At 41.3% G+C, this 22589-nt stretch overlaps 1 protein-coding gene across 3 annotated transcripts in view; it reads right to left on the bottom strand.

The window, feature by feature from the left end:
• Positions 1 to 16940, bottom strand: part of PHACTR4 (phosphatase and actin regulator 4) — a 109023-nt gene extending 92083 nt beyond the window's left edge. For all 3 annotated transcript variants that reach the window (XM_059137964.1, XM_059137961.1, XM_059137962.1), the window contains exon 1: positions 16787 to 16940. The gene's annotated coding sequence lies outside the window, so the exon portion shown is untranslated. The remainder of the gene's footprint in view (positions 1 to 16786) is intronic.
• Positions 16941 to 22589: the final 5649 nt, after the last annotated feature.

The raw sequence follows: 22589 nt of genomic DNA, 5'->3' as shown, positions 1-22589 counted from the left end.
GCCACCCAGGTTCCCCTAGACAAAGACTTTAAATAAACTCTTCTAAATACTTCAAATAACTAAAGAAAACCATGTCTGAAGCATTAAGATAAAGCATTAAGATTAAGAAAAATGCCTCGTCAAATACAGAGTAGCAATAGCAATAGCAACAGAAATTGTATAAAAAAAAAGAAAGACTGGGGTACCTGGGTGGCTCAGTCAGTTAAGTGTTTGCCTTTGGCTCAGGTCATGCCAGAATCAAGCCAGGCATCAGGCTCCTTGCTCAGCAGGGATTCTGCTTCTCTCTCTGGCCCTTACCCGACTTGTATGCCCTCTCTCAAATAAATAAAGTCCTTAAGAAAAGAAAAAGAAAGATTTTCTGGAGTTGAAAAGTATGATAACTGAAAAGAAAAATTCACTAGGTAGGCTCAACAGCAGATCTGAGCTGGCAGAAGAATCAGCAAAAACAAAGACAAGTTCACAGAGATTACCCTGTCTGAGGAACAGAATAAAAAAGAATGAAGAAAAATGAAGAGAGCCTCAGAGAACAAACCTTCAAGCATACAAACCATCAAGTATACAGACATACACATAATGGGAAATTAATACTGCCCCCAAATGATGAAAAATACATCCAAGAAACTCAAAAAAAGTGTAAGATAAACACAAAATGATCCACACTTAGGATTCAAAATGATGAAGGAAAAAGACTTAAACCAAAATCCTACATCCAGCAAAACTATCCTTTTAAAACAAAGGCGAGAGAAAGACATTCCCAGATATACAAAAACTGAGAGCATTCATCCCTAGCCGACCTGTTCTATGAGAAACAGTGCAGACTTTCATGCTGACGTGAGAGAAACTAGACAGTAACCAGAATCCATAGGAAAAAATAAAGAGCGATAAGAAAAGTAACTACACAGGTAAATATAAAAGACAGTATAAAAGTATATAATTTTATTTTCCTATCTAATTAAAAAGACAATGTATAAAGCAATAATTACAAAAGCTTAGCAATTGGCTTATGATATATAAATACATAATTTGTATGAGAATAACAGCACTACGGGGGGAAAAGGAACAAGCTATACTGAAATCAAATTGATATATACCTGAACAAGATTACTAGGTTGTTTTAAGGTAAAATGTGAATTGTAATTCCCAGAGCAACCACTAAAAAAAAAAAAGACTAGCTGAGAAGTCAAATCAGTTGAGTGTTAACCTTCCAACAAGTATAAAAGGAATTAGAGAGAATAGGGGTATTAACACAGGGTACAGTCATTAGAAGCCTGAACATAGTGTAATCATTAGTGTAAACAAAGCTCTATTTGAACCCTCATGCTAACAGATCTGAGGTCAGTATTTTGTTTCCGATGTATGTGGCACTGAATAAATGTCTGATACATAAGTGAGAACATCTGGAAATGGTTAGTAAACATAACAGGATTTGCTGGCAGATACGGAAGACGGAATTAACAGTATCTCAACTGTTAACCACATTATCCACTAGATGATCAGGGTGATGATACAGGGTTAGCTAACAGAAAGTTTCAATTAACACACTCTGTCCTTAGAGAATCACAAACAGGAGGGTATCTTGCTGAAAGAATTCTGAGTCGTCTTTGTAGAAGAGGACGCTACTTCGTGTCTCCACCTAAATGAACGCCTGTGCTAGAAGTATTCCCATGGTTTCTAGAGCCACCAATGTGCAGATGATGCCCAAACCTATATGTATGTTCAGTCCAGATCTCTCTCAAAAGCTCAGGGTAGGGGTGCCTGGGTGGCTCAGTGGGTTAAAGCCTCTGCCTTCGGTTCAGGTCATGATCCCAGGTTTCTGGGATCGAGCCCGCATCGGGTTCTCTGCTCCGCAGGGAGTCTGCTTCCTCCTCTCTCTCTCTCTGCCTGTCTCTCTGCCTACTTGTGATCTCTATCTATCAAATAAATAAATAAAATCTTAAAAAAAAAAAAAAACTCAGGGTAAAAAGCAAAAAAACTTAACAGTTACAAGGCCCTGTGATCATGTTCAATGACCCCATGATGTTCAACTACTCTCCCACGCTAAGCTTCTTGAACCTGCCAGGCATGCCTGGGGCTTTTGCACTTGCTTTTTGCTCTCCCTGGAATGCTCCTCCCCAAGATTTTCATTCCTCAATTCTTTTAGGTCTTTGCTAAAATGCTGCCTTCTCAAGTGAAGCCTTCCTCCTTTACCCAAGTTTAAATTGAAATCATCAGCATTGAAATCATAAGCATCACCACACCCCACCCCTGCTTTACCTCTTTTCCCAGCTTTGCATTTCCTTTTTTTTTTTTTTAAAGATTTTAATTAATTTATTTGACAGAAAGAGAGAGAGTGTGGGGGCGCCTGGGTGGCTCAGTGGGTTAAGCCGCTGCCTTCGGATCAGGTCATGATCTCAGGGTCCTGAGCAGGGGGCCTGCTTCCCTTCCTCTCTCCTACTGTGATCTCTCTCTGTCAAATAAATAAATAAAATCTTAAAAAAAAAAAAAAAAAAAGAAAGAGAGAGAGTGTGTGTGTACAAGTAGGGGAGGAGCAGAGGGAAAGGCAGAAGCAGGCTCTCTGATCAGGGAGCCTGATGTCGGGCTCAATCTCAGGACCCTGTGATCATGACCTGAGCCACTCAGGCACCCCTCCAGCTTTGTATTTCTCAGAGCACTTATCTTCTACATTATGTTATAAATTTATTTATTGTTTATTATCTCCTCGCACTAAAATATGAATTCTTTCAGGACATATGTGTTGCCTTTTTTTTTTTTTTTCACTGCTGTATCTTTAACATCTAGAATAGTGTCTGGAGTGGTGCAGTTAGTTAATCATCAGACTCTTGATTTTGGCTCAGGTCGTGATCTCAGGATCCTGAGACTGAACCCTGAGTTGGGATCTATGCTCAGCATGGAGTCTGAGTGAGATTCTCTCTCTCCCTCTCCCCCTGCCCATCCTTCCTGCGCACAGGCATATGCACTCTTTCTCTAAAATAAATAAATGTATCTTAAAAAAATTATATATATTTATTTATTTAGAATAGTGTGCCTGGAAGATAGTAAGTACACAATAACTATTTTTTATTTAACTATTTTTTAAAAGATTTTATTTATTTATTTGTTAGACACACAGAGTGCACAAGCAGGGAAAGTGGCAGGCAGAAGGAGAAGCAGGCTCCCCACTGAGCAAGGAGCGCAATGTGGAACTTGATCCCAGGACTCTGGGATCATGACCTGAGCTAAAGGCAGATGCTTAAGTGACTGAGCTTCCCAGGCATTCCACAGTAACAACTATTTTTTAAATGAATGAGCTCCAAATCCACATGTCCAATTCACTAAACACCTCCACCTAGATATCCACAATCCTCCATTCAACATACACAAAACAATTCCTCATCTGCCTCACTCATCCTCATTCCCCACTCTTCCGGCAGCTTTCTAGCGTGCCACTCTCCACCGAGTTGTTCAAAGCAAAAATCTCGTCCTCCACATCATATGAGTCATTTCCAAAACATACCTCACAGCAAACCCTTTCTTTGTCTTCATTGCCTAAAGACAGGATAGAATCCAAAATATTTTACTGCCTCTCACAGCCCAGCAATTGTGAAGTGTTCTTAAACTGGGGCCTACGAACTCAGTTTTTGTTCTCCCTCCTCAAGTGAGGCAACCCCTGCAGGAAACCTCCCCAACTGTGCCTCCAGATGTGATGTGATGTGATGCTTGCTGTGATGCTCTCTTTTGTGTCCACTGTGATGATGATGGGTCCCTGGTCAGCCCACGTGGCACTTTGCCGCAGTTCTACAGCTTTAAACACAATATATACACTGATGACTTCCAAATTCATATTGCCAGACTGAATCTCTCCTCTGAACTTCAAACTGGTATATCCACAGACTACACATCTTTATTTGGAAATCTACTAAGTTTCTCAGACATACTATATTTAACATATACTGTTATTAATATGTATTAATATGTTTATATATTAACAGCATATGTATAAATATAAAAACAACTACCTCTTGATTCTTCACTCCCTCACTCCCCCCCCCCCTTTTTTTTTTAAAAGATTTTATTATTTGACAGAGAGAGACACAGGGAGAGAGAACACAAGCATGCCGGGCAGGGAGCCCAATGCAGGGCTCGATCCCAGGCCACTGCCACATAGGCGCCCCCCCAACTTGTTCTTTTTCCAGTGTCTCCTATTCAATAGTTAGGGCAACAGATAAGGAAGGAAGGCAGGAAGGCAGGGAGATACCGAGGGAGAGAGGGAGAAAGAAAAGAAGGAAGGAGGGAAGGAAAGAAGGAAGAAAAAGAAAAATGCTGGCAGTGTGTTAGCTGCTAATTCAGATCATTATTTCAGGAAAGAGGCAACTTAAGTTTTCCAGTTGCTCAGGGCGAAAACTTTGGTGTTATGATTGACTCTTTTCTTTCTTTCACAACCACATCTAAATCATCACCACATTTTACCACCTCTGTCTCTGTAACATATCCATAATCTAAACACTTTTCACCACCCAACTCCAAGCTATGGCCACATCTTGCCTTGACTAGTGTGTCAACTCCCTAATCCACCCTCTTCCCACTCGGACTCTTGTAATGTGTTGTCCTCAGAGTGGTCTGGGCAATCCTTTGAAGAAGTAAAGCAGATCTGGTCTCTCTATTACACCTGAAATTAACTCCAAATTTCTTACCATGGCCCTTGAGAGTCTACATAACCTAACCCGCTTACTCACTCGGAGACTTCACTTGTATCGTCCTGCTCACTCAGTTCCTGCCGCACTACCCTATTTGCTGTTTCTGTAATTCATCAAGCACATTCTTACCCCAGGGCTTGACAAGTGCTGTTCAGACAGCCTGGAATGCTCCACTCTCAGAAACTGCATGATTTGCCCCTTTATTTCATGGGGCAAATTAAATATGACTTGCTCAGAGGGGCCTTGCCCGGACTACCTTGTCTAATATGGCAAACCCCTTTCCATCACGTCCTATCCCTTCACCCTGGCTTATTTCTATTTTTAACTTATTGCTAAGTTAATGTATATAAGACCTGAGACAAGACAGATATTTTCCTATATTTTCTTCTTAACCTTTTAAAGTTTTACCCTTTACATTTTGGCCATCAATGCAACTAGAACTGATTTTTGTGTATGGTATTAGATAGAGATCCATTTTTTTATGACTAACAAATGATCTCAGTCTATTACTGAAAAATTTATCTTTTCTCCACTGATCTGTAATGCCACCTTTGTCTCATGTCATTCTCCCTATTCACAGGTTCCTCTACCAGCACTCTATCCTATCCTATGTGTCTATTTTTTGATCCCAGGTCCAAAACCACATTTTTTTTTTTTTTTTTTTTTTAAAGATTTTATTTATTTATTTGACAGACAGAGATCACAAGTAGGCAGAAGGCAGGCAGAGAGAGAGGAGGTAGCAGGCTCCCTGCAGAGCAGAGAGCCCGATGCGGGGCTCGATCCCTGGACCCTGGGATCACGACCTGAGCCGAAGGCAGAGGCTTTAACCCACTGAGCCACCCAGGCGCCCCGCAAAACCACATTTCTAATAATCAGTCTTAGAGTAAGTCATCGTCGTCTTTTTTTTTTTTTTTTTTTTAAAGATTTTATTTGTTCATTTGACTTAGAGCAAGCACAAGCAGGGGAACAGCAGGCAAAGAGAGAAGGAGATGCAGGCTCCCTAATGAGCAGAGAGCCTGACATGGGGTTTGATCCCAGGACCCTGGAATCATGACCTGAGCTGAAAACAGATGCTTAACCAACTGAGCCACCCAGGTGCCCCCAGGTTTATAATAAGTCTCGTAATCAGGTAGGACAAGTTTCCCCATCTTATCTTCAAATGTGTGTTGGCTGCTCCACATACATTTTATTTTATTTATTTAAGATTTTATTTTTATTTATTTGTCAGAGAGAGAGCGAGAGAGAGCGCGTACGCACAGGCAGGCAGAGCAGCGAACAGAGGCAGAGAGAGAAGCAGGCTTCCCGAGGAGCAAGGAGCCCTATGTGGGACTCGATCCCAGGACACTGGAATCACCACCCGAGCCAAAGACAGCTGCTTAACCGACTGAGCCACCCAGGCGCCTCTCCACATACATTTTAGAATCAATTTGTCAAATTCCATGAAAACAAAAACAAAAACAAAAACAAAAACAACTTATTGGAATTTTGATTAGAATTACATTTAATCTAAAAATCAAACTCGGGAGAACTTTATAATACTAAGTTTTCCAATCCATGAGTATTTTCTCTCTACCATTTATTTAGTGTCCTTTCTATTTGGACCGTCTTTGTCTTTTAAACAGAGTTCTGGGGGAACACATTCTAATTTATTTCTATTGCGATTAAGAAATACTTTGTATTCCTTCTTACCACCTTATTTCCTATTTTTCATCTGTCCCACTTTGCTGATCTTTTCTTCTTTTTTGCCTTCTGCTGTATCAGTTTTTTCTCATTCCTTTTCCTCATTTCTACTTATTTTTATTCTATTACTATTCTTTTATTATTAGCTCTGAAATGAATATTTTACATTAAGTCTAAATAAGAACGCTTGGAATGCTTTCATTTCAAACCCCTTCCCTATTTATATTTATTTGAGTATTTTCCATTTTTATATCCACAAATAAGATGTTACTCTTCTAACAAGTCAGTCCTTAAGAAGGTTTCCTTTACTGGACATGTTCTTTGCTCATCATTCCTCTTTGCATCTCAGACTCTTGTTTCCAAGAAGCATTTTTCCTTCCTCCTAAAGTATATCCTTCAGAAGTTCCTTTGGTGAGGTTCTACGGGAATATGTTCTCTCAGTTCCTTTGTTTGAAATTTTCTCTTTAAAATTATTTTTGACATACATTTTTACTGAGTACACAATTCTTGGTTGACAGATTCTTTTTTGCTTTTAGCATTTTGAAAATATTGTTCCACTGTCTTCTTATTTCTAGTATTGGCTCAACTGGTACACCCAACAATATCTCAAAAAGTACATATTCTGCTAGGAAAAATTATATATTCTTGGTATATCTGTTTATATCTGTATTTACAACCAGAGTCTGGACACTAAAATGAAACAAAGAATGAAAGCTATTAATGATGTGACAGGAAAAAATTTTTGTCTTTTGAAGTCTGTTCAAAAAAAGTTACAGTTGGGAAATGCTTATTTTTAAGCACAATCAACATCTAACATATTACTTATGGGTAAAGACTTAAAAATGGGACTAGGGGTGCCGGGGTGGCTCACTTAACACTCTGTTAAATGTCCAGTTCTTGACGTCAGCTAGGGTCTTAATCTCAGGGTTGTGAGTCCAAGCCATGTTGGGCGTGGAACCTACTTAAAAAAAGAATGAGCTTAATATCCCCTTTCAAGAAAAAAACCTCCTCCTAGTTAAACATGGTCTTTTTTTGTTACCACCAAGAGGCATGAATCAGCTCTTTAAAATAGAGGTGTGGCTCACTGATAAGCAAAAGCACTCTCAAGGAAATATCTTAGTGAATTACAAAGGACATTATTTTCAGGAAAAATAAGATCTCAGGATGATCTTACTTTCCAGATCATCCTGAGATCTTATTTTTCCTGAAAATAATGTCCTTTGTAATTCACTAAGATGTTCAGATCAAAATTAATCCTATTATTTCTTCTCCTGAAATAATTGGGACTAGATTTGGGCTTCAGGAAATTAAAGTTTCTTCTTCTTTTTTTTTTTTTTTTAAGGTTTTATTTATTTGACAGAGAGAGCAAGCACAAGCTGGGGGAGCGACAGGTAGAGGGAGAAGGAGAAGCAGGCTCCCCGCTGAGCAAGAAGTCAATGCTGGACTCGATCCCAGGACACCAGGATCATGACCTAAGCCAAAGGCAGATGCTTAACCAACTGAGCCACCCAGGCACCCCTCTTCCAATATTTCCTTATAAATAAAAATCCTGAAGCCTTCTGCTAATAATATCTGTTGTCAGTACTTGAAAGTGACACTGAGATTATTCGTTGGGAATTAAATTTTACAACCCCCACAAAGTGGCTCAGGATAGGGATCTGCAAAGTCTCTTTAAAGAGAGTAATGGAGTGCCTGGCTGGCTCAGTTGGTGGAGCGTTCGACTCTCCATCTCGGGGTTGTGAGTTCGAGCCCCACATTGGGTGTAGAGATTACACTAAAAAAAAAAAAAAAAAAAAACATCCTGTGAGCACCTGGATGGTGTAGTCGGTTGAGCGACTGACTCTTGGTTCCGGCTCAGGTCATGATCTTGAGGTTGTGGGACTGAGCCCTGAGTTGGGCTCTGCACTTAACAAGGCTTCATCTCAGGACCCTGAGATCATGACCCGAGCTGACGCTTAACCAACCGTGCCACGCAGACACCCTTAAAGTTTCTATTTAATAGGTGAAGTCTGGTTACATATATCTATATGGTGTTAGAAATCTAGCAAAAATGATCTGTCAAAAGATGGACTTAAATAGACTTAAAAAAAAATAGTTTCATGTGTGTCTGGATCATAGTGATACCAAGTATAACTATCGCATGAAAGAATACTTAGGGTCATTATTTACAATAATTTAATGTGGCATAATTGATGTTTAGGAGGTTAACCCTTTTAATCTCTTCTAGTTAAAAGGAAGAAGTTGCTCAACAACTGCTCTTTGATATTTTTGTTTCTACTCTGCCCTCTAAAAGCACTAGCACATACCAAAATATTTCATTTACCAAATCCCCTAAAACTTTTATTATTCATTCCTTAACACCAATGCCCTAAAGATGGTTAAATACTCGCTTTTCAACTTCATTCCAATGGTGCCTTTCCTGCAGAGAGTTAAGAGGCTAGAAGGAAGCTTCTGATTGCTACAAAATAAACTTTCATCTTTCTATAAGGACAAAGAGGGGATAATTTAAAAAACAAAAACAAAAACAAAAAACCCTACAAAGAAATAAGCCAGACATAAAAAGACAAATATTTTATGATTCCACTTGTATGAGACACCTAGAATAAGCAAATTTACAGACACAAAGTAGAATAAAGTTTAGCAGGGGCTGAGAGGGGAAGGCAATGGGAGTTATTATTTACTGTGTAGAGTTTCAGTTTGGGATGACAGAAAAGTTTTAGAAATGGATAGTAGTGATTGCTGCACAATGTTGTGAATGTTCCTAATGTTACTGAATTGTACACTTAAAAAAGGTTAACATGGTGAATTTTACCACAATTTTAAAAAGTGTGCAATGATTACCGTGGTTGCAAACAAACAGACTTATTTATCTTATGCCACAGATTGCAAAGATATTTAACAGAATGGTCCTGATTAGCCTGTGGCTACAGTAAAAGGACGAAGCCCTCTCCCAATTACAAAGAGATGGTGTTCCAGAAGCCACTTACCTCTTACCTAATTTTATATAAGCATTAGGGTATGCAAGAAGGTTAGAAAAATTCCCAATCCTATTGGTATCACCAGTAGATAAGAAATACTGTGTCATCTCTTAATACATAAAGCAAAACCACACCCATATCCTGAATCCTAATGCTTTCCCTCAGATTTAAACTCAGAGGAAGGAACAGGAGGCAAAGTTGCGTGTGTGCAAGTAAAAGAGAATGGAAAGAATTCTTCACACCCTGTGACCTGTCCTATACAGTTACTCTCAGTATCTACTGAAAGTGTTATTTAGTTATTTATTTTTTTGAAGATTTTATTTATTTATTTGAGAGACAGAGTGAGAAGCACACAAGCAGGAGGGAGGGGCAGAGAGAGAGAGAGAGAGAGGGAGAAGCAGACTCCCTGCTGCCGAGGGACCCTGATGCAGGACTTGATCCCAGGACTCTGGGATCATGATGTGAGCTGAAGGCAGATGCTTAACCGAATGAGCCACCCAGGCGCCCCCAGGTTTATAATAAGTCCTGTAATCAGGTAGGGCAAGTTTCCCCATCTTATCTTCAGAAGTGTATTGGCTGCCCCACTTTTAGAATCTTAAAAACAAAAACAAACAAAAAAACAACAACTTTTCAGGACACTGGGGTGGCTCAGGGTTAAAGAGCTGCCCTCGGTTCAGGACATGGTCCCCAGGTTCTGGGATCGAGCCCCACATCGGACTCCTTGCTCAGTGAGGAGCCTACTTCTCCCCTGCCTGCCTGCAGCTCTCCTGTTTGTGTTTGTTCTCTCTCCTGATCTCGCTCTGTGTGTCAAATAAATAAATAAAATCTTTAAAAAAACAAAACAAAACTTTTCATCTTAAAAAAAAAAAAAAGAAATTACTGGATCAGCAAATTATGAACATTTAGTTCTTGGCTGGTATTACCAAACTGTTTGCTAACATCAGTATCCTAATTTGCAGTGCCACTAACAGCTTACAGTGCTTGTTTATTCACGACCTACCTTCTTAATAATGGATCTTACTATTTTAAGATAAATGTATTTCCAGCTTAAGAGTTCTAAATGCTACATAATTATTGTTTCAACCTTCAATTTTTTTGAGTACAGTTGACACATAACCATTTTAACATTTTAATTGTTAGGAAAGTCAAACATATTCCTATGACTGTAAATTTTGTTGTTTTGCTCATATTTATTAAACACTCTACAGTTTACAAAGACCTCTCACATACTTTACCTCATCTCATGCCCCTAAAGAAATGGTCATTATTCCTATTTTATAGATGAGGAAACTAAAGTTTAAGGAGGTTAGCTGACTTGGATATTCACAGTGACAGTGTGATATGGAGCTGGAACTAGAACCCAGGTCTTCAGACTCCAAAGATAGGAAATACATTATATTGAGTAAATAGGTCAGAACTTTCAGATGGTCAAAATCAACACCTGGTATTTTAAATATAATAGAGAAGTTAAACTGAAAACCAAGGCTGAATCTGAAAGCTGTAGAGTATCAACCACCTCTTCCCTAAAAAAATCAGACGGGCACTAAACACACTTCCTCTCCTAAAATCCCCTGGAATGTTTCTGGTTGCAAATCATAAAACTTAGAATTTGAGAGACCAACTAATCCAGGGCACTCTATTCAGAAATGAGAAAATTGAAGCACAAGGCTTGTGACCTGCTCGGAGATGGCGGCACCAAAGCCTTTTATGACAATATAGTGTGTTTTCTTCTAAGGCCCATATGACAGTATTCGAGAGATTCTGCTTTGCTGAGAATGTAGGAGACAGAAAGCATGGACTAGCAGAAAATTCGTGCCTGACCTCAGCTAGCCGTAACTGCTGCTGGGTAGCCCTCTCCCTCATCTTTGTTTGGCTCCCTTACCTTTTCCACCACTGCTGTTCCAAAACTTTTTTTTTTTTAAAGATTTTATTTATTTATTTGACAGACAGAGATCACAAGGAGGCAGAGAGATAGGCAGAAGCAGGCTCCCTGCTATGCAGAGAGCCCGATGCCGGGCTCGATCCCAGGACACTGGGATCATGACCTGAGCCGAAGGCAGAGGCTTTAACCCACTGAGCCACCCAGGTGCCCCTATTCCAAAACTTTTAACACTTTCTAAAGTCCGCTAGCCCACTCTCACCTTTTATCGTTCCACAGATAACTTAACCCCTTCCTTCTTAAAGGCAGATAAATAAGAGGTTACTTGACCTTAACAGACCTTATAAGGCAGAAATTGTGATCCTGAGCTTTGCAGTCAAAATGTATCTGGATTCCAGATCTCTTCCATTACTTATATGGTGCCTTTGGGAAATGAAGTTAATCTCTCAAAGCCATAATTTCTTCAACTGACAAACGGGAATGCCCACCCACTCTACGGAATTTTTGTAAAATTAAATAATACATATAAAAGTGTCTAGGGTGCCTGGCTGGCTCAGTCTGTGAAGAATGTGATTCTTGCTTGATCTTGGGGTTGTGAGTTTGAGCCTTACATTGGGTGTAGAGCTTACTTAAAAAAAAAAAAAAAGGACCTAGAGCAGTGTACAGAGTAAACGACTGAGGACTACTCCAATTTCAGTTCCCATTTCCATCACTTTCAAACATATCTTCCTCCATCCTTTCTTCATGTTTCTCTTTCAAGGCTCACCTCTCCATGTGGTTTCAATTTTATCTCCTTCCAGGGCTTCTTTATCTCCCTTTTCTCTTGTGCCGATCTTCAGTGTCTGCCTCTCTGCTGGCTCCTTTTCCTTCACCTTCCAACAGGTCAAATCTCTCCCATCTTTTAAAATCAAATCAAGGGCGCCTGGGTGACTCAGTGGGTTAAGTCTCTGCTTTCGGCTCAGGTCATGATCTCAGAGTCCTGGAATTGAGCCCCACTTTCTGGGCTCTCTGCCTAGCAGGGTACCTGCTTCCCCCCTACTTCTCTGCTTACTTGTGATCTGTCAGATATATTAATAAAATCTCTTTTTAAAAAATTTTTAAAAATCAAATCAAATCAAACAAAAAGGTCCTCAAAATCCAACTCTTCTAGCACTTACTCTAAGTATCTCTCCTAAATGCTCTAACCTACCGGAAAGACAGCAAGCAATTATCTTTCAAAACAGATGAGATTATGTCAATTACCTGCTCTAAAAACCTTTGATGGTTTAAAAATTCCTTAATCATGAAGACTGAACTCCTTAGCAAAACATTTGAATCCTTCTCAACACCTGGCCATCAACCTTTGCTCTCAGCAGCCACTGTATTCAACTACTCAACCCCAGGGGTCCAGAGACGCCCTATGCATTCTATAACCTTCTAAAATTATATGCATGTTTGCGTATGTGCAGTTGTCTGGGTGAAAATCCATTCCTCTTTTCAAATTTCTGAGAGGGGGCACCTGAACTGGAAAATATTAAAAACCAACTGCAAAATCCTCTTAAGCTATACCACACTCCTCACTTTTTTTTTTTTTTTTAAAGATTTTATATATTTGACAGAGAAACATCAAGAGACGGAATACAAGCAGGGGGAGTGGGAGAGGCAGACTCCCTGCTGCAAGGAGCCCAGTGAGAGGCTGGAGCCCCGTGAGGCACTGGATCCCAGGACCCTGGATCATGACATGAGCCGAAGGACTGAGCCACCCAGCCGCTCCCACACTCCTCACTCTTTCCTAGACACACACCTAACACTTTTGCACATCCATTCCTGTGCCAAACTGCTTTCTCTGGCTGATCGAGGTGGTGGTGCCTGAGGGAGTCAGGCTGGAATTACCTTAATAGTAACAGGTCTACTGGACGAATTCTTTTTCATCCCTCAAGAACAAGCGCCAAAATCACTTTTCAGTCCCTTTCCTTTATTGTAACACAGCTCTACTGAACACTTACCACGGTCAGGTGTGGCAATGTTGTAAGCTCTTCAAGGCAGAGGCTCAATACCTTAACATCTTTTTTTTTTAACAGTTGTTTTTTGTTAAGATTATTTATTTATTTATTTGACACAGAGAGAGAGAGAGAGAGAGAGAGAGAGAGAGATCACAAGTAGGCAGAGAGGCAGGCAGAGAGAGGAGGAAGCAGGCTCCCCGCTGAGCAGAGAGCCTGATACAGGGCTCCATCCCAGGATCCTGGGATCATGACTTGAGCTGAAGGCAGAGGCTTTAACCCACTGAGCCACCCAGATGCCCCCCTTAACATCTTTTTTGTACCTACAGAATGTAATCCAGATCCCAGCACCCAACAGGCAAAACAAAAATCTGCTAAATAAAAGAACCGTTTATGGTGCTGCATTTGTATTCTGGTATTCTCCACAACTACTCCTGCTCACTTTTGTTATTCATTCACTCATTCAATATACATTTATAAAATTCCAAAAAAAACACCTGGACCTATGTGCTAAGCAGTAAGGATACAGACTAGGACACAGTCCTTGCCACTAAGACCTTTAACTGTGACAATACAGAACAAATATTAAGGGGCTTATTTGATGAGTGCTCTCACAGAGAGAGCAGGAATGATCATCCCTGTATTAAAGATGAGAAAACTAACCTTCAAAGAGGTCACTACTCAAGGCTGCACATAAAAGAGGATTTTATTTAGTACTTACTTACTGTCTGACTCCCTCAACCACCATCACCCCTAATCAGTCTGTAAGCCCCAAGAAGGAAGACCTTTTTTTCACTCCTCAGGGTCTGATTCCTGCATTTCCGGGAATCTAATTCCAGCGTCTAGAACACAGCGGGCTTTCAATAAATATATGTTGATTGAATGAATAGATGAATTGATTCCAAAATAAAGTTGACCAAGAGCAAAATACACAAGGGCAAAAATTTCCTTCCCATCATGATGGCTTAATAAGAGATTTAAAACAGGCTTCTACTAGTTAGAAAGGCTAGACCAATTGTATTGACTCAAGTCCATAGGCATGTTATGTATTTTACCTAAGAAGAATTTAAGTAAAGGGGTGAAGTAAGTTTCTATTTCTGATGTCACATTCATGGCATGTACTGACATAAAGCCAAGATTTAACTGCAGGTTTCAAACTGATTAAAAGTTTTCTCAAAAAGCAAACACTAAAGAAAGCATTTTCTTGAGTCTTGACACTGGCTAGAAAAGTATCTCAATTTCAGTTATTTCTTTGATGTCAGTTCCAGCAGCCAAAACTGCTGTATAGATGTTCTCCAACGTATTTGTTTAAAAACCTTTAAGCAAAGATTAGCAAAAACTTTTTAGTAATGATTAGACAAAACCACAGTCCAGTACCTCACCACTATTTCACTCCCAGGGCTCCATAAAACTGCCTTGGTCTGAAGCACAAGGCAATCAAAATGTACCATCAAACAAGGTGATGGGACCAAAATTAAATATGATTTATGGTTTAGTATGACATTTTTATGTTCTAGAAACTCCAGTTCCTTAGAAATGATTTTGCTCTGATTAGAAAGTACTACCATTATTTTTCTCCAATATTTAAATTTCAATAATCATAAGCTGTGTGTGGTGGTGTGATGAGTAACTTCAACAGGTATGAAGTAATGTAATGAAAAGAGCACAGGACTGGAGTATAATTTAGGCTACTATTTCCTATCTAGGTTAATTGCGTGACCTTCGGCAAGTCATTTAACATTTTAGAGGCTGTGAATTTAATATTTATCAGCTGTAAAATTAGAAACACCACCTCACAGAACTGTAGTGAGAAATTACATAATATATATGATGAGCTGTTTTCAAAAAATAACACTAATAGCAATATCATTTTTTTAAAAAGATTTTATTTATTTGTCAGAGAGAGAAAGAGCAAGTGAACACAAGCAGGGGGAGAGGCAGGCAGAGGGAGAGGCAGGCTTCCCGCTAAGCAGGGAGCCCACTACAGGACTGGAACTCATGACCCTGGAATCATGACTTGCGCCAAAGGCAGAAGCCTAACCCCCTGAGCCAACCAGGCGTCCCAGCAATGTGGTGTCTGAACAAATAAGAACCAGTCATTAGCAACTACTGTTCTTAGATTATTTTTAAAACTTCTAGAGCAATTCTCTGTGGATGCTTCTTCAAAACACAGGTAGAAAAACAACCAATCCCTAGTCATTGCTGGATTAAAAACTGAAGAACAACTGCATTAAAGCCCTCCATCCCTGCACAATATAACCAACACAATATGGGATTTCCCGAGTAAATCACTTCCATTATGAGATATCAACATAATAAAGTACAATAGCTTTATCTGCCAACTTGACTAGGAGGGAATTTAACCTATATAATAACCTTGATAATCTTCCCTGCTTCATGTAAAGGGGTCCTGGTTGTCCTCATTTCAGAGACTTACTTTCCAAAAAGGCGTGTCCACACTGGCTTTAAGAAAGCTTTGGCTTGTGCTGAATCTAGCACAACTAGTCTTCCAACGGAGCGTACATTAAATTACCACTATCTAACAAAATTTGGTTAAGTCCACACACTTTGCCAGTTTCAGTACGGACTACCTCTCCTCCCTCAAACTGGCTTCATTCCTATTACTTGGTGAACTAGTCTCTTTGTTGCTTTCGAGAAGCAACTGGGTTTCTGGTTTCCCTATAACGAGGCTCCTTCCATTAATGGACTTTTTCTTCCAACTTTTTGTTTTGAGCAGAAGAAATCAAAGGATTGGCGGGTACCAGGGGCGAGGAACTGGGTGGCTGGACCAAGCCCTGCAACTTCCTTCTGCATGCAATGAATGAAAAGACTGTTTCGTGCCCTATAAATCACTTTCTCTCCTCCGAGATTCAAGAAGTGTGCGAACCGCGAACCGCACTGGTTCTTTGGTTCCCCGATCACAGCCGCAATCTATACCGACAGCGCAGCAAATTCGGTCCCTTCCCAGTTTCCCGGGGAGGAAGCTCACTTCTTTTCCACAGGCCCATCCCCCTACCGAGAAAAACGCCTGCAGACTCGTGCCCCGAAGCCGCGCGGGGCTGACGTTTCAGAGTTAGACAATAACCTCGAGGGTTTTCAACAGAAACTCCGTCTGCCGCTGCCTGGCTCCGAGCCTCCGCTCTGCCAGGCCGAGATGCAGAGGTCCGACCGAGGACGGGTTTGAAAAATGGACTTTGACCTGATCCGGTTACCGCAACCGGATCCCCAGGGACCGGTCCCCATTAGGGGCGGCCCGACGGGCTCCACGGAGGAGGCGACTCCACACACGGGCACAAAGGGGCTGCCCAGACAAAAGAGCCCCGCAAAATCGCGGGGGGGCGGAGTGGGCCAGCCGGCGCCGGACGCACTACAGGCGGAGAAACCACGGCGGGACCGTTGTGGGAGGGCGGAGGAGGCGGCGGCCCCGGCCCAACCCGCCCCGCCCCGCCCCGGCCCGACCCCACCGCGGCTCCGGCCGTTACCCCCGCCCGGACCACCACCTCCTCGCGGAGCCAAAAACACTGCCGGAGCCTAGGAGACACCCACAGCCAGACCCCGCGTACTTCTCGCTCACTTTCCCTTGTTCCTCGAACTCACCCGGGTGGCCGCCGCCGCCTCCTCAGCCTCCACAGTAGTTTCCCCCGGAAATCCTACCTGGCCCGCCGACCGCCTGGCCGCAGCCAGAGCCTCCGCCCCGGGAGGGGGAGCGGGAGCAGGCCGGACAGTGAGGGGGTAGGAAGTGCCTCCGCGGGGACTCACGGGACTTGTAGTCTTCAGCAAGGGCCAGCTGGGTCGCGGGCGGGACAAGATGGCGGGACCCTCTAGCCCTCCGCTCTCCCGGCCGTCAGTACTCCAGGGCGTCTTTTAGCATGCGCCACCCCCTGCCTGCGCCCTGCGGGTGGAAGAACTTGTGCACCTTTCCTGATACCGAGAGGGCAAGGGTCTTTGGACTTGGGACGATAAAACTGAGTACTCGGCTGCAGGCAGTGCCTAGGGAAGGAGCTGATGCTGCAAGTGTGCTGTTTTAGATTAACAGTTCAGTCCCTGCCCGGTCAAATTTCATTTATAATTTCTGCAAAAGGAAAAAACTATTGAGGGCCAGTTTGAAGTACAAAAACTTATAAGTAAGTTATTCTCAATTTGTGCATAAAGAAGAAACCCAGGAATCATTCTTGACACCTCCTTCAGTCATTCTACATTCCATATATCTCGGTTACATTCCATTTTCTCCACTACCGTTAGAGGAAGCCACCGTCAGTCGTCTCTACAAGTCTCACTAGTTTCAGGCCTCCCGGCTATCTTCCTCCAAACACCTTCCTTGCTGCTGCCAGAAGATCTTGCTAAATGACAACCTCATTGTGTCACAGCCCCAATTAGACCTAAGTGTATAACCTAAAGCTGCAAAACTTCTGGAGAAAAACAGGAAAAAAAAATCTATGTGAGCTGCAAACACATAATCGATAAAAGAAAAAGATATTATAAGTAATGAAAATTTAAAAATTTTGCTCTTAAAACACCCTTATGAAAATAAAAAGCTCCCTATCAGGTTCCTTGCTCAGTGGGGAGACTGCTTCTCCCTCTGCCTGCCAGAGGCTCCCCCTGCTTGTGCTAACAAAATCTTAAAAAAAAAAAAAAAAAAAAGATGAAAAGGCAAGTCACACACTGGGACGAAATCCCAACAAAACCTGCATGCAACAAAGGACTAATATCTAGAATTATTTCAGTCCATTAAGACAAAGAACCCGCTTATATTTTATTTTTTTTTAAAGAGATTTTATTTGTTTGACAGAGATCACAAGTAGGCAGAAAGAGAGGGAAGCAGGCTCCCTGCTGAGCAGAGAGCCCTATGAGGGGCCAGGACCCTGAGATGTGACATTTGCTGAAGGCAGAGGCTTAACCCACTGAGCCATCCAGGCACCCCCCCCAAAAGAACCCAGTTTAAAAAATGATTTCAACAGACCACTTTACCAAAGAAAAATCTATAGCAAACACATGAAAGATGTTAGGGAAATGCAAATTAAAACCACAATGAGATAATCTACACACCATGACTTGTACTACCAAGTCATCAAGTGTTAACAAGGGTGTAGAACAAGAATTCTCATTCACTGTTGGTGGCATTGTAAAACGATACAACCACTTTGGAATACCATATTGCAGTTTCTTTAAAAATTAAATATACACCTACCATATGGGCCAACCATTACACTCTAGGTATTTACCTAAAAAAAAAAAAAATGGAAAACATACATCTACATAAAGACTTGAACATGAATGTTCATAGCAACTTTATTTGTAATCGCTAAATACTGGAAACAAATGTCCTTCAAAAGGTGAATGGATATACAATGGAATATTCTTCAGTTGTTAAAAGGAATGGACTATTGATATGCACAACAACATGATGAATCTTAAAATAATTATGCTGAGTGAAAGAAGCCAGACATAAAGGAGTATGTTCTGTATGACTCCGTTTGTATAACATCCTAGGAAAAGCAAAGTAGTGACAGAAAGCAGATCTGCAGTTGTCTGGGGACCCAAGAAAGCAGAGGTAGACATCATAAGGGGATAAGGAAACTTTTGGGGGGTGATGGTATATTAATTATCTTGATCATGGTTATAGTTTCAAGACTGATAAGTTTTAAATATACCAAAACTCATCAAACTGCACACTTTAGGGGCACCTGGGTGGCTCAGCGGGTTAAAGCCTTTGCCTTCAGCCCAGGACATGATCCCAGGGTCCTGGGATCGAGCCCCACATCGGACTCTCTGCTCAGTGCAGAGCCTGCTTCTCTCTCTCTCTCTCTCTCTCTGCCTGCCTCTCTGCCTACTTGTGTTCTCTGTCAAATAAATAAATAAAATCTTAAAAAAAAACTGTACACTTTAAATACATAAAATTCATTGCTCATCAATTATACTTCACAAAACCTGAAAAATCGTATAGTCAAAAAACTCTTTTAAAGAAAGAAAATCGGGGCACCTGGGTGGCTCAGTGGGTTAAAGCCTCTGCCTTCGGCTCAGGTCATGATCCCAGGGTCCTGAGATCGAGCCCCGCATCGGGCTCTCTGCTCAGCAGGGAACCTGTTTCCCCCTTTCTCTCTGCCTGCTTCTCTGCCTACTTGTGATCTCTGTATGTCAAATAAATAAATAAAATCTTTAAAAAAAAAATCAGTGGCTTCCCAGTACCCTTAGGAAAAAACAAAACAAAACAAAAATTATTGCCATCGAAGTTCTAATTGTGGAATTTCAGTACCATCCCTGGGGAAGGGGATGGATATGGACGGCAATTATGAAATGCCAGGTAACTAATGATGGTGATAACAGTAGTAGTAATAGTAGTAATAATAAAACTCCTTTTTCTTGAGCATCTAGGAATTTTACATATGCCTTAATTAGGATTCTGCCCAGAAAGAAGAACTAGAGACAAGTACTAGTTGCAGGTAATTTATTTGGAATGTGCTCCCAGGGATTTAATGTAAGATCCTAGAGTAAAACAGAAAAGATGGAGCCATCCCAAGGGTGCATTGCCAACTAAGAGCACTGCTATTAGCACCTTGGGGTAGAACCTACCAAAACCATCTGAGGATTGTCTAGAATGCCTCTCAACATGGTCCACCCAAGGATTGCTCTGAGAAGGATTTATCCATTGGCTTCTATGCCCCATTAATTAGGATTAGCCCGGGGGCATCAGATCCTCTTGCATTCAGAACAGGTTTCCACCAGTGTCCTGTAACCTGGTTTTGGAAAAGCTCCAGGACAGAATGCAGAAAAAAATGCGAGAAGAATTGAAGCCCTCACTAAGCTGTTTTCTGCAGCTTCAGCTAGACTCTAAGGGAAGTCTGAGAGGATGTGGTAAGGCAATAGTGATACCAGAACATCCCTTGCATTGCTCAGATCTGTCTATGTTAGATCCCATTTATCATGCTGTCTTCAAGGTGATGGCTGGCAACAATCTTGATGAAAGACTCAATGGTACTCATAATTCTTTGCAGGATGTTATGTTGCTCATATGTCTTTTCTGTCCTATAGTATGCTATACTCAGCCATATGGATGATTTTCATTAACACTAAAAGAAGCCAGACCAAAGGAGCATATCCTGTACGATTTAACATATATAAAATAAAACACAGGCAAAATATTCGCTGAGGGGCACTTGGGTGGCTCAGTTGTTAATCAGCTGCCTTCGACTTGGGTCATTATCCTAGGGACCTGGGATCAAGCCCTGCATCCAGCTCCCTGCTCAGCAGGAAGTCTGCTTCTCCCTCTCCCACTCCCCCCTGCTTGCCTTCCCTCTCTCACTGTGTCCCTCTCTGTCAAATGAATGAATAAAATTTTTTAAAAATTCTGTTGAAAGTCAGGATAGCAGCTCCACTTCATGGAGGAAGAGCAGTGTCTGGAAGAAGGTAAGAGGAGGTTTCTGGATGCTGGTAAGATTTTTTTTTTTAAGATTTTATTTATTTATTTGACAAATATCACAAGTAGGCAGAGAGGCAGACAGAGGAGGTGGGGGAAGAAGGGTCCCCGCTGAGCAGACAGCCCAATGTGGGCCTCCATCCCTCGACCCTGGGATCATGACCTGAGCCGAAGGCAGAGGCTTTAACCCACAAGCCACCCCTGGTAAGATAGTTTTTTGATCTGGATCTGGGTTCTTGGTCCATAGGTATCTTAAATTTGTAAAAATTCATTAATTGGGATACCTATACTTTCCTGCATGTGTATTATACTCCCAACATAATTTTTTAAATGGGAAGTAGCCTGAGCCAAATCTCTTTTTCTTCTGAAAAACCAACTAACAATAAACACTAGATGTGTCTGGACGGTTCAGTCACTTAAGTGTCTGAGTCTTGATCTCTGGGTGGTGACTTTGGCCCTGTGTTGGGTTCCGTGTTGGGTAAAGAACCTATTAAAAAAAAAAAAAAAAAAAGGAAAGTAAACACTATTGCTAACCATTAAGATTTCTGGATTTGCAGCTCATGCTCATTAAGAACATGGGCTCTGGCAATTAAAAAACTGTTCTGCCACTCTCTGTGTGCCATTGCCCAAGTTATTTAAACTGGTTAAGATTCAGTTCCATTGTATAATGGAAAACACAATAGAACCTATTATATAGGTTGGTGTGATAATTAAAGTAACATACATAAAGTAGCCAGCACTGTAGCTGATATACATTAACTACTCAGTAAACAATAACTGTTATAAGTAATATTAGTTTTTGTCTTTCTATTTTTATCAAGTTTTCAAGTTTTCAGCAGTGAACATGGACATGGTCTGCAGGTGCAAGGATGTTCCTTGTAGTATTGTTTGAAATCTCAAAGAAAAAAACTGGAGACAAGCTAAATATGCATCTACTGGACAATGGGCAAATCAACTGTGATATAGTCATAATACAGAATAGCACAAAGCAGTCACAGTGAATCAGTTAAAGCTACAGAGATAGATGTGGATAAAAGAAAATGTTGCAGGCGCCTGGGTGGCTCACTTGGTTAAGCAACCGCCTTCAGCTCAGGTCATCCTGGAGTCTTGGGATCGAGTTCCACATCAGGCTCCCTGCTCGGCAGGGAGTCTGGCTCCACTGAACTCTCTCTTCTCATGCTCTCTCTCTCTCATTCTCTCTCTCTCAAATAAATAAAATCTTAAAAAAAAAGTGTGGGGGGGGGGAGTGTTGAGAGGGGCACCTGGATGGCTCAGTTAGTTAATCATCTGCTTTTGGCTCAGGTCATGATCCTGGGGTCTTGGGATCAAATCCCACATTGAGCCTCACATTGGGCTCTCTGCTCAGCAGGGAGACTGCTTCTCCCTTTCTGTCTGCTGCTCCCCCTGCTTGTGCTCTTTCTCTCTGTTAAATAAATAAATAAATCTTAAAAACAAAAGTTAATAGTTTTAGGTTATTTAATTTAAAGGATATGTGTAAATACATACTTTTATATCCATAGTCTATACCTCGAAGAGTACGTAAGCTTTCCTCTGTAGTGCAAAAATAGTGCAGTTGAATAGTGTGTGATAGAGAAACTGATTTCACACTGTATACTCTTTCTGGCTATTGGATTTTCCCTTCAATATAGACTCTACTGTAAAAACACCACTATCAAAAAAGAGAATTTCTTTTAAAAGCCAAGATCTTGGGGAACCTGGCTGGCTCAGTCAGTTGAGCATTGGCTCTTGATTTCAGCTCTTGTCCTGATCTCAGGGTTGTGGCATCTAGTCCTGTGCTGAGCTCCATATTCTGTGGAGTTGGCTTGAGATTCTCTTTCCCTCTTCCTCTGCCCCTTTCCCCATTCTCACTCTCTCTCAAATAAATAAATCAATATTTTTAAAAACCTTAAGATTGGGATACCTGGGTGGCTCAGTCAGTTAGCATCTCCCTTGGGCTGATACCATGATCCTAGTGTCCTGGGATTG

Source organism: Mustela lutreola, chromosome 10 (assembly GCF_030435805.1).
Source record: "Mustela lutreola isolate mMusLut2 chromosome 10, mMusLut2.pri, whole genome shotgun sequence".
Taxonomy (NCBI): Eukaryota; Metazoa; Chordata; class Mammalia; order Carnivora; family Mustelidae; genus Mustela; species Mustela lutreola.
Note: the sequence above shows the minus strand (reverse complement) of the source record. Positions and strands in the feature narration are given on the sequence as shown.